The following is an 11,646-nucleotide window of genomic DNA, read 5'->3' on the forward strand; positions in this document are numbered from 1 at the left end:
TGCTCTGTGTAAACGGCCTTGCAAAGTTCTCCACCCTGTTTGTGGTCAGAGGAACTGGGAGAACATAAGAGCCCAGCTGTGGGATCAAAGCAGCAGCCCATCCAGTCCAGCGTCCTGTTCTCACAGTGGCCAACCAGATGCCCATTATGGGAAGCCCACAAGCAGGACTTGAGTGCAGCAGCGCTTTCCTCTCCTGTGTTTTCCAGCAACTGGTATTCAGAGGCATGATGCCTCTGGCAGAGGATATACAAACTACCCATCCTGGCTAGTAGCCATTGGTAGTCTTATCCTCCATGAATTTGTCTACTCCTCTTTTAAAGCCAGGGGTGCAGGTGGTGCTGTGGGTTAAACCACAGAGCCTAGGACTTGCCGATCAGAAGATCGGCGGTTCGAATCCCCGCGACAGGGTGAGCTCCCATTGCTCGATCCCTGCTCCTGCCAACCTAGCAGCTCGAAAGGACGTCAAAGTGCAAGTAGATAAAGAGGTACCGCTCCGGCGGGAAGGTAAACGGTGTTTCCGTGCACTGCTCTCGTTCGCCAGAAGTGGCTTAGTCATGCTGGCCACATGACCTGGAAGCTGTACGCCGGCTCCCTCGGCCAATAAAGCGAGATGAGCGTCACAACCCCAGTTGGCCACGACTGGGCCTAATGGTCAGGGGTCCCTTTACCTTTACCTTTTACCTTTTAAAGCCACCTAGATTGGTAGCCATCACTGCCTGCTGTGGGAGAGGATTCCATAGTTTAACTATGCCCTGCATGAATTTTTTCTGTCCTGAAGTTCTAATGTTATGAGATGGAGGGGGAGGGAATCTCTGACCACTTTCTCCATGCCATCCATAATTTCAACACATCTATCATGTTTCCTCTTACTCAGAGGAGTTACCCTTTCCCTGGATTTCTTCAGAGAGAGATGGCAGTGAAAGTTGCAGCATTCAGGAATTTTTAGTTTAATGTGCCCCAGATCAAACCTTGTTCCAGGGCGCAGGGATGGTGGAAAATATGTGAACGTTCTGAAAAGTGGCTTCCTTTTTTTTCCCTAAGGGTGTGAGGGGGGAAATAGATATTGGGCACTCACTCAGAAGAAAAATGTCTTCTGAGGAATTTCAGCTCAGCCCTAGTGAATACCTTCCAACCTTAAGGCTGCTGGGATAAGAATTTAAAATGATTTGTTGCAAGTGATCAGTAAGAATAAGGATTTCAAGGAGTTCCAGGGCAGATGCCAAAATGAAAGACAGAGGCAAGGAGATCTTTGCTGGCGGGGTGGGCAGAGACAACAGGGAAGCCTTCACAATGACAAACTCTGAAGCCTGAGAAGCTTGCATGTGTGTATTGAGGTGGTGGTGGGGGGGTTACAGGGTCATTTCACACATGCTCAGAGGCTCTCTCTTCCGTTGATGAGCCGAGCCCTGCCTTGCAAGCAGGTTCTGGTGCAGGCACCTGTTGATGTTGTAGCAGGAACCCCCCCACCCCAGTCATTCTGTTTGTATAAACTTCACACTCACACACTACATACGCCACATTTCTGTTATAAATTCATAGAAAATCAACCATACATTGGATTTGCACTGTTCCATTTTTATTTTACTCCCTATGACAAGAACTAACAAAGGGGGGTGACTTAGTCAGCCATAATCCCTTCACTGTCTCAGCACATACACTGGAGCCCTGCCCATGCCAACCCTGATGATCCCAGACAGAAGACAATCAAGATCATAAAGAACCTGCATATGGGAGTGGATTCAAACGAAGGACACTGATCAGATCTTCCCTCAGGGGGCAGGAAACTGCAAAATCCCCTTTGTCTCCTAGAAATTCCTGGAAGGGGAGGGGGGAAGGAGGAACCAGCCAGGTGACAAGACACTCAAGTTACCACCAAATCCTCCCTCAGCCCCTCCTTTCTGTAATGTATGCCTCCCACAACCCCTCCTTTCTGTAATGTATGCCTCCCTCAGCACCTCCTTTCTGTAATGTATGCCTCCCTCAACCCCTCCTTTCTGGGGGTGGGCTAGACCTAGAGGAGGGGAATTTCAAAAGTTTTTATAAGACCTTCCACACTATTCTTCGGGGTCTTTCCTCTCTCCTGCACGTGAGGGGAATACCCTGTTGCAACAGTTCAATAAAGACCAAGCCTACAGGCTGCTGTTTTGCTCCAAGTTATCCTGGTTGGTGTCTTTGTTTTGTCCAAGGGAGCCCTCGGATTTTTCCTGTAACAGTTTTTGGCGACCGTGCTCAGGGACACTTGGTTCTCCTGCAAAGGTGAGAGGGGAGATAGAGGGGATCGGGCGCCACTGGGCAACCTTAGCCCAGGGATCCTTCTTCCTCTCCCTGTCTCCTCTTTGCGGGCGGTAATCAATCGTCACCAAAAGCCCAACCAGGGGGAGCAAAGGCGAGGTCAAGCCGGCTAAAAAAGAAAAAGGATCCCGGGATCCGCGGGGGACATCTTCAAACGTGAGTATGGTTTGAAGTAAATACATTGGGAGGGGGGTGGAGAAGCAGTGTCCCCACGACAGCCAGACTTTCCTTCTTTCATTTCTGGCGTAGCCCCTCGGAGTCGGCCGGGTACGCTTTAACTCTGCCCTTTTCTACCCCGATTCTCCCCTTCGGAAAGTGGCCAGGAGATCGCGGAACTTTACTGTCTGGCGTTACCTCTCGGAGTCGTCTGGGTACACCAAAACCTTTCTCTTTCTCTCCCCTCAATTTCTTACGCGGAGTGTGACCGGGGAAATTGTGGCACCTTTTACTGTTTTCCGGCGTTACCTCTCGGAGTCGTCTGGGTATGCCAAACCCTTTCTCTTTCTCTCCCCCCAATTTCTTACGCGGAACAGGTCTGGGGAAATTGTGGTACTTTTACTGTTTTCCGGCGTTACCTCTCGGAGTCGTCTAGGGACGCCTTAATCTCTCTATCCCTTTTCTCCCCCGTTTTCCGTCTTGGAATTGAGTCCGGGAAAGCGTGGCTCTTAGTTATTTCTCTGACGTTCCTCCCTCGGAGTCGTCTGGAGGCGTCCTTCAAAGAAAAATTCTCCTCCTATCCTTTTCTCCCCCGTTTTCCGTCTTGGAATTGAGTCCGGGAAAGCGCGGCTCTTTACTGTTTTTCTCTGACGTCCCTCTCTCGGAGTCGTCTAGAGGCGTCCATCCAAGCTTTTTCTCTCTCTCTCTCTCTCTCTCTTTTCTTGTCTATTATGCAAACAAAGCCGCCCCTGCTGCCTGGCGACCTTTGTTAGGGATGACCCGGGTACGTCAGAACGCAAGGTTGTTTGTTTCCTTTCCAAACCTTCATTTTCTCGGGCCTTAATCTGGCATTGCACTGCGCAAGCGTCCAGTAGGGGTTCCGAACTTAGTCTCAAAGGCTAGGCAGGAGGCTGTCGTGGAGGGTAGAGGGGGGAATTGGGGCCCCACACTAGGGTTAGTCTTGTAAGCAGCGCTGAGGTAAAGGAATTCCGGGTAGAGAGACCCGTGGTTTGAGGTTCCGGGCAGAGAGACCCGTGATTTGAGGTTCCGGGCAAAGACCCGTGGTTTTGTTTCAGGTTCAGGTTTGAGATTTCCAGAAATTAATTCGTGGTTTATTGATAAGTAGGAATTGTGTTAGTCAAGGGTACTTTGAGTACTGAAAGGATCCTTTTCTGTCCCCCCTTTCTTTCCCATTGCCCCTCCTCCCTTGTGTGTGTGCGTCCACTCTTTCTGTCTTTAGCGTACTTCGTTAATGAAAAGAAAAGAAAAAAGCCTAATAATAACATATGAGAGAATGGGAGCTCACTAAACACCCTAACTGGACTCCTCCTGGCGATAAGGCTTCCATGAAGCCTTTTGCCCCAGAGAGGATTCTAATATGCCCCTCCAGCTTGTCATTTCCAATTAAAATAAATAAATAAAATAAAAATAAAGGGGCAAAATGGTCTTTCCAAGTACAAAGTACGAGACCATTGTAACTTTTAGTGGGTGGATTAGGCCCACCACCTGGAACCCAGGGCACAGTGGCCACCCCAGGAATCCTTCAACAAAATCAGGGTTTGAACCCTTAGGGAGAGCTGAACACATCAAATTTGTGGTGTTGAACTATAACCTAAAGCTAGAACATGAAACCGTAAATTTAATGGTGCTCAGAAGGCAGTAGATATAATAACAGCCCAGCCTGAGAGCCCACACATTAGAGATCTTAGTTTCTCTTGGGAAAAAAAAAAAAAGGATAAGAGATGTACTCAAAGATTTGGAAATATTAAAAGGGTTTGTGTTTACATTGGCTCCGGCATCCACAGACTGTTCTTAAAATGCACATAGTTTTTAAATTGCAAGCTTGCTTCAAAAATTTTAAATCTAAGGAAGCCATGTTGGGCCTTATCAATCTTAAACAAGACAAAAAAAAAATTGAGAATGAAGTGTGCAAATGTTTATTTGAGAGAGGCTCCAAGGAGTCTTCCTCCAAGTAGCTTGAGTGAGGAGTATGATTTTAAGTTGATGGTAGATAATGTTATGTTGCAACGTTTGAGTTTATGAGTTTATATCCGTGTTCCAGTATTTTTTTCCCAGTATTTTGAAATGTGCTGTGAAGAAACAAATGTTTCTGCTGCAAAAGCCTAGTAGAGCCAACTGCTCTCAAGCTAAAATGCAGTATATGTATTTCATTAAGCATCTGCCTATAAAAAAATGTGTTCTTTCTAAGAAAAAAAAATTGGTATTAAAATTGGTATTAAATGTAGAGACTTCCATAGCCAGCAAAATTGTCTATCTGAGTCCAGTCCTGATATCGGTCTTCCTGGCCTCTTTTCTTAAAAAATGCCCCTTTGTTTCATTCTGTCTCTTTCAGGGTTTTTCCCCCCTTCTCCTTCTTACTTCTGTGCCAGGTAAATTTACTCCCAAGTAAGCTTCCTGTAAAGGAAACTGCAAGGGGGGGGGCATAGATTAGGCTTACTATTCCTCTGCAAATTCAGGAAAAACTCACTTTTGTATTCCTTTTAAATCAAATCTATGGCTGCTTTAACTATGCTTTATAAGAGATCCTCTCCCTCTTAGGAAAAATGTTCACTTCAATCTTCCTTTAAAGATAATTTCTCTAGGAACTTGAAGGAAGCAAACTCACTCAAACTATCTCAAGATCTGCTAAAACGGTTCTGTGTAAAGTTGGCTACTTTTCTTTTCCTCTTCCTTAGTACATGATAGGAACAGATGTTTCCTTTCCCAGTTGAAAATCTGTACTTAAATGTATATGTCCTTTTGGTAGTGCAAATCTTGCTTTGAAATCTTGCTATGAACACTGTATTTAGGGTTGGACTAGATGACCCAAGGGTCCCTTTTAGCTCTCCCAATTTGTGGCTGTGTGGAGAGCCATGTGTCTGCAAGCATGTGATGAGTTGAAATTCAGACCAACTTTGCTCTTTGTTTTTCTTTAAAAAAAAAAAAAAAAAGGTGAGAGATAAAATCCGTGATGTTTTGAAGCAGAACTGGTAATTTCAAGCATTTGATTGATTACAGTGTTTATCATTTTCTCTACTATTAAAAAAAATAATAATCAAACTTCAAAGTCAATTCAAAGTTTAAGCACATAAAATACATATGAGTCTTGACCATTTATCCTGTAAATAAAGGGCAGCAAAATTTGTCTGCAAATGGTAAGGCTGAAATGACCGAGAATGTTAAAAAAAAAATAAAAAAAAAATCCTATAAATTCTGACTTTCTGGCCATTTTTCCCATATATAAGGGCGTGGCATTGTTCCGCGGATGGCCAGAGGGATATTAGCCCTTTCCTGTAAATAAAGGAAAAACTCCCTTGCTTGGGCTGCATGAAACATGATCCCTTAGAAAACTTCTTGCCTTGGTAAATGCTTGAATTGCGGAGTTTATTGTTTTGCTTTAAATCTATACCCTTCATTCCCTTTATTCAAATGGTAATTTAGCCAAAGGTTTCAACATTTTCAATAGTATAAAACGTTTGCTGAGACATGAACTCTGCACATGCACAGAGGCTAGATCAGCAACAAAGGGGGGAGAGAGATAGAGAGAGGAAGGAGGGGGAACTGTAGGGAGTGAGAGGAGCTTGGGCTGAAGGGGGAAATTTATCCTAATTTCCTTATGTAAAACTTGGAGCCACGGAGGGAAATCACCCTTAATGTGTCCTTTGCTCCAGGGGCTTTGCAAGACAAAAGGTGTGCCAAGTTTCAAATCTTAACATGATTAACATGCCAAATTCTTTTCACAGGTAAATTTCAAAGCACTCCCCCCCCCAAGGGATTTAAATCACAGACTTTGTGTGCATTTTAGGAACAGCATTTCCTGACAGGCTTCTCACATGAAATAATTTTTCCCTTTTAACAGGATATGTGAACCCCGATAACAAAGTGTTTGTCCCTTCTTTTCTCCCACAGCAACTTTCTTTCCTGTTCTGTGGAGCAAGTCAACAAGTCTGAATCCCTGACACTTTAAGTGACAAATAATCTCTTTTCATTTATTTGATCAGTTTTTCCATGATGTCTATGAAATTAATCGAAGCACAACCAAATATTGTTTGTGGAATGGTATTTGTTTACACTTTGCCTGATCATTTCTTATTAATTCTGTCATTTTGGCTAGTTCAAGGTACTTGCACAACTTTAAATTGCCATTCATTTTCTTGGTATTAAGTCATTTCCCAGTATTTTGCTATTAACATTCTAACTGATGTTGTCACATCAAGAAACACTCCTTTATTTTCATTTGGGATTCCTTGAAATTGTGTGTCTTAGCATTTATTTATTTTTCGTTCCTCATAGGTCATTGTGTGTGCGTGTGTGTGTTTTATTATTATTTTGACCTTGTATTTTTTTTTACAGTGAAGGAAAGCAAACAAACTTAGCAGATAATAACAGTAATTATATGAAAATGTGATAATAAGATTGAGATGAGTAGAATGCTTAACATGCTAAGATTTTATTATTTGCAGCTAATAACTCAAGGAGATTTTCTTGGGGAGGGGGTTTTTGCTCTTCCCTTTTCTAACTGTCTTTTTAAGTCCCTAAAAAACAAACAAAACAAAAAACCTAACCCCTTGCAGGATATCACTTCTACAGATGTGCAATAATGAAAAAGCAGCAACAACCCCCCAACTCAGTTCTTCGCCATCACAAGACCTGCGACAACAGAAGACACCAAAGTTTACAAAGTGGCCACAGCTATCTCTTTCAAAAGATATAGACTGCCGGGGGAGTGGGGCTGACAAAGGGGGGTGGAGTTGAATTGCAAGGACATTTTCTGACTTTTGAACCTCAAGATACATGCGTAAAAATATCCCAATTATCTCAAGATATGCAACTGATATTTGATTAGTTTGTTTTGTATTGTGTGTTATTATGTGGGAGTGTTGAAATGTGTCTGACGGTGTGTTATTTCCACAAAAGGGGAGGGGGCTATTTTTGTGACTATTTTTGTGTGTAATTGGTTTTGTGTTTTATGTCTTGTTGCTTACACCCCAGTGGAGGATTCTCATGCATTTTATGCTTTTTCTACAGATCAGGCTATTATGTAGTCCAATGTTTAGAATTAGATAAATTTATAACCACATTTAGTTATTTCACCTGGCACTCTGCCAACTTCCCTACCCATTTTAAAAATGTGCTAAACTCACTTTACCAAGGAGACGCTTCTAAGATACATGAAGGTGGATATGCTTTGGTTTAGCAGGAATGATCCCTTATAGAGTTAAATTGACTTATTTGGACAAGTGCCCTTTTAAGAATGGTTTTCTTTTAACAGATTGGTTTGAAGAGCTGAGAACCATGGGGCAAGATAAATTCAAATTGGACTCACTTTGAATTGGGCAAGTGTATCCAGGCTGCAAGTAGCTTTTTGGTCCTTAAAGTGCAAGTGAGCAACTTCCCATGACTGCAAGACGAATAATAAAACTCCATAGGAAGCCAAGGTAAGGACATTTCCCTCAGGACGTGTCCAAACCTGTGGCAGCTGTGGTGAGTGCCAGGCAACATGGTTAATATGAAAGCCCTAAGGGGATTCACCAGGGATTGCTACTACTGTTACACCAGGCCGTGTGAGACCACAGAAGAGCTACCTTGACACCTGAGAACACAAAAATGGTGGGGGGGCAAAGCAAACTGCATTTTCAGTCATCAGTGGACCTTCCTGCTAAATGTAAAGCATATGCCACTATTGAGAGAAATATTCCTTCCAAGGTACTAGAATACCACAAGTAACTGAGCAACAAAATATTAATTTTACATGATATCCTATGTCTAACTATGTGCACTGTTACACCATTATATTTCTATACAAATATGCTTAAGAAACATGACATCCAAGTCCCTTTCAACTTCACATGGACACACGCATCTGGGACGGAGAAAGGCAGGTTAATATTTACCACCTTAAATTGTGCGGAGAAAAGGATTGCAAAGTAACCACCTTTGCAATCTTATCTCCGAAGGGGGGAACTGTAGCAGGAACCCCCCCACCCCAGTCATTCTGTTTGTATAAACTTCACACTCACACACTACATACGCCACATTTCTGTTATAAATTCATAGAAAATCAACCATACATTGGATTTGCACTGTTCCATTTTTATTTTACTCCCTATGACAAGAACTAACAAAGGGGGGTGACTTAGTCAGCCATAATCCCTTCACTGTCTCAGCACATACACTGGAGCCCTGCCCATGCCAACCCTGATGATCCCAGACAGAAGACAATCAAGATCATAAAGAACCTGCATATGGGAGTGGATTCAAACGAAGGACACTGATCAGATCTTCCCTCAGGGGGCAGGAAACTGCAAAATCCCCTTTGTCTCCTAGAAATTCCTGGAAGGGGAGGGGGGAAGGAGGAACCAGCCAGGTGACAAGACACTCAAGTTACCACCAACTCCTCCCTCAGCCCCTCCTTTCTGTAATGTATGCCTCCCTCAGCACCTCCTTTCTGTAATGTATGCCTCCCTCAACCCCTCCTTTCTGGGGGTGGGCTAGACCTAGAGGAGGGGAATTTCAAAAGTTTTTATAAGACCTTCCACACTATTCTTCGGGGTCTTTCCTCTCTCCTGCACGTGAGGGGAATACCCTGTTGCAACAGTTCAATAAAGACCAAGCCTACAGGCTGCTGTTTTGCTCCAAGTTATCCTGGTTGGTGTCTTTGTTTTGTCCAAGGGAGCCCTCGGATTTTTCCTGTAACAGTGTCTTATGCACCTTAGGCCAGGTCCAAATAACAGGCGACATGACCATGGGCACAGGGGCGGCTGAAGCAGCATGCAGCAGGGTTGTTTAGGGCAAAGCCCCCCACATCTGGCCTGCAAGCCCTTCCCCACTCCCAGCAAAGCTTCCCTGCCAGTCCAGCTGTTGTGCCTTCCAAGAGTGCAACATGGATCGTGGCACAGCGAGGCCTCCTTCTCTGGGGCTGTGGAAAGGGCATACAGCTGGGGTCAGGTCTCAACATGTAGCAACAGCAGCAAAGATTGCTGAACAGGTTCCTACTCTGGTGATGGGCGGATGGGAGGGAGCTGGGCTGGCTCCACAAAGGCACTTTGTGCTTTCTGGCCTGGCCGAAAGCTGATCCGACAGAAAAGGATGGATTGCATTTGAGCCGGTTTTCCCTTTGTCTGGCCTGAGAAGCGGCCTTCAGAGTCAGCCATTGCAACGTGCATTGGGCAGTCAGCTCAGAGAACCACAGCAGCTACTTCTCAGGACTTCTGAGCCTCCAGTGCTCTGCACTCCCTTCTAAACATTCTCTAAATATCCCCTAAATATCCTCTAAATATGACCATGCAGTGTGTGCAGCAAGACTACTTAGGAACAAAATATCTTCCATTCATGTTATATTGATGTCACTTGGCTGCTGGGAGAGCTTTCCCCAGGGAGATCTTATTGACCCTCCCCCCAGATAATTTAATATCCTCTCTGCCTCTGCCCTCCTCCCCAGGTTGTCCTCTCTTGTCCTGTGGATCCTTTACAACAGAAAAGAAAGCACACAACCCAAATGAGCTGGATTCAAAGGCAAGAGGAAGCCACTGACAGGGGCATCAGAATAATTCTACACCAGATACAGCAGGCAAAACAGAACCCACAAAGTACAGCTGCCAAAAAGATGCCCCAAAGCATGGGTAGGCAAACTAAGGCCCAGGGGCCGGATCCAGCCCAATCACCTTCTAAATCTGGCTCACGGACGGTCCAGGAATCAGCATGTTTTTACATGAGTAGAATGTGTCCTTTTATTTAAAATGCATCTCTGGGTTATTTGTGAGGCATAGGAATTTGTTCATTTCCCCCCCAAAAAATATAGTCTGGCCCCCCACAAGATCTGAGGGACAGTGGACTGGCCCCCTGCTGAAAAAGTTTGCTGACCCCTGCCCCAAAGGGAAGAGGCCCACAAGGAGAAACTGAGCACCACAGCCACACTCTCAGCTTCATTGACTGTGAACCCCAAAATTTGCAGTGCCAAAGTTTTGTAATAGTTTTGTAGCATTCTGCATAGCAAACCCCATGTTTTGCAGCAACCGAGCTCAAACTGGGGGGGGGGGGTGTCATTGGTATCACCCCAAAACCCAACGTAGTCTGGTTCATGTCAAACCGGTGCCAAAGCTTTGAAGAGCAAACCCCACATTTTGTAGGACCCCCCAAACTGAGGAATTGATACTTCAAAGCAGGGTTGATATTTAACACCCCCAAACCCAACACGGTCCAATTTACTGCAAAATGTGGGGGGTCTGAAATGCAAAATGCTGCAAAACTATTACAAAACTTTGGCACCAGTTTGGAGATCCCAGATCTTGGGGTTCATAGTTAATGAAGCTCACTCTACAATTGTGATTCCTTGCAATTGGTGTTATTCAGAGGCATTTACTGCCTCAGGGGGTAGCATGCAGCCATTGTGACTAAGAGTCATTTGTGGCCTTAATATACAATCCTAATTCTGCACCCACTGCTCAGTTTAGGAAAGACAGTCCTCCCTAGCAAAGCCCAAGCCATCTCCTATCCTATTTTTTCCCCTTATTATTTTTTTACTGTAATTTTACTGGTGTTAGCCACCCTGAGTCCGGCTCTGGCTGAGAAGAGCGGGGTATAAATAAAATTTATCATCATCATCATCATCATCACCCCTCACATGGCTGGCTGGCTGTTGGCAGCAGTAAACACACCCAGGACACCCCAAAATTTGTTGATCCGGGACAAACAGCCACCTGCCAGAAATTCCCCCCAGACGTCACTTCCCCCTTTGAAATCCCAGGAAAATCCACAGCCCTATTCCCCATGAGGTGTAACCATCCTGGCCCTCAACACCGACCCACCCAGTCAAGACAAAGTCCCAGCTCTGACATTCAGTGAGCTTGTGAACATGCCAGAGTCACAAGAAGCAAACACTCATCTGCAAGTTATTATAGAGAGCTCTTGGCTACTGTATGAATATCACCGCAAAGGGGGAGAACTGCATTGGGCTGCTTTTCTGGCACTTGGAACCCCAACCCTTGGTTCTGGCTCCCCACAACTACTGCTGCACCCAGGCATGGCACATGCACACGACTGCAATGCTTCCATGCTAGTATGAAACATGCAGTACGCACAGAAGCCTGTGATTCTCACATGCAATCCTGACACTCACAATGATCGCTTGATGTTGAGGCCCAGATGCCCTCTCAAGCTGGTCACCCCAAGAATTTGCACAGACGAAACAGAGAGACA

The sequence above is a fragment of the Podarcis gaigeae genome (assembly GCF_964106915.1).
Source record: "Podarcis gaigeae genome assembly, chromosome: 15".
NCBI classification, from domain to species: Eukaryota; Metazoa; Chordata; class Lepidosauria; order Squamata; family Lacertidae; genus Podarcis; species Podarcis gaigeae.